Genomic DNA, 1,669 nt, shown 5'->3' with positions numbered 1-1,669 from the left:
ACAACATTTACTAAGCTACTAATAAGTACAAAGCCCTGTGCTGGGCTCTGTGACACACAAAGATAAATAAGTTGCAGCCCCTTGTTCCCCAGCAGTCCACATTCTTGGAGCAGTTAGAGGATGTATACAATCTGTGTATATAATAATATACTCTAATACAGGAAAAATAAGGTCAACACTCTAGAAGAAATGTACAGAGCTATCAACCTTAGCCCAAAGTTGGCCATTAATTATCAGGTTGAAATGGTAAAGACCTAAATTACTTGTTTGAAATGGTAATAAGTCATTCTCCACATTTTAGAGCATTTGTTCTTTAAACAGCATGAGGAATACTTGACTCACTTGGCCTTAGGTATCTCTGTCATTTCCTTCATAATTAAACCCAGATACATCCTTCTGGTAATGGTCATTCTTGTTCCTCTCCTACTAGAGCCCTTATTTGAATATACACAGAAGGTAGAGGATTATCTCCTCGGGGATGTGGGAACATGTTCAGGATGACCTTGGGTAACTTTTTTTTTTTTTTTTTTGCTGTAGAATCTCTTTTTCACATTCTTACTACTTGATGCCCTGAAACTTTCTGGAGTTTCGACTTTCTTACAAGTGACTCTCCTCTATAGGATTCTCCCTGGTACCTTAGCAAACACTTCACAATTCCGTCCTACTTCTCTTCAATTTTTTCTTTTCTTTTCCTACCACCTATGAAACTGGAAAAACTTTTTTTCTTTTGTGAAAGGGTTTTACTCTGCCCACCAGCCTGGAGTGCAGTGTCATCGTCATAGCTCACGGCAACCTCAAACTCCTGAGCACAATGATCCTCCTGCCCCAGCCACCCTTAATCCAAGTAGCTGGGCCTACAGGCACGTGCTGCCATACCCAGCTAATTTTTCTATTTTTTATGGAAACAGGGTCTCTGGTTTCCAACTCCTGACCTTAGCGTTCCTGCCGCCTCAGCCTCCCAAAGTGCTAGGATTACAGGTTGTGAGCCACTATATCCGGCCTCTTTTCTGCTTCTTCTCAGGCGAGGGACTAATGTTCTTTTGTGTCTCTGTCACTACCACAGCTCCAAGACAGGCACTTAAGAATTAGATAAAACTTGGGCGGCGCCTGTGGCTCAGTCGGTAAGGCGCCGGCCCCATATACCGAGGGTGGAGGGTTCAAACCCGGCCCCGGCCAAACTGCAACCAAAAAATAGCCGGGCGTTGTGGCGGGCGCCTGTAGTCCCAGCTGCTCGGGAGGCTGAGACAAGAGAATCGCCTTAAGCCCAGGAGTTGGAGGTTGCTGTGAGCTGTGTGAGGCCACAGCACTCTACCGAGGGCCATAAAGTGAAACTCTGTCTCTACAAAAAAAAAAAAAAAAAAAAGAATTAGATAAAACTGGTGCCAAGTGCAGGAACTCATGCCTGTAATTCTAGCACTGTGGGAGATCAAGGCAAGAGGATCCCTTGAGCTCAGGAGTTCAAAATCAGCCTGAACAAGAGTGAGACCTCATCTCTACTAAAAATGGAAGAACTAGCCAGGTGCAGTGGCCCACGCCTGTAGTCTCAACTACTTTGGAGGCTGAGGCAGGAGGATCACTTGAACCAGGAGTTTGAGGTTGTTGTGAGCTAGGCTAATGCCATGGCATTCTAGCTTAGGCAACGGAGTAAGACTCTGTCTAATAAAAAGAA

This window comes from Nycticebus coucang, chromosome 9 (assembly GCF_027406575.1).
Source record: "Nycticebus coucang isolate mNycCou1 chromosome 9, mNycCou1.pri, whole genome shotgun sequence".
Classification (NCBI taxonomy): domain Eukaryota; kingdom Metazoa; phylum Chordata; class Mammalia; order Primates; family Lorisidae; genus Nycticebus; species Nycticebus coucang.
The sequence above is the reverse complement of the archived record's forward strand: the minus strand, read 5'-3'. Positions refer to the sequence as shown.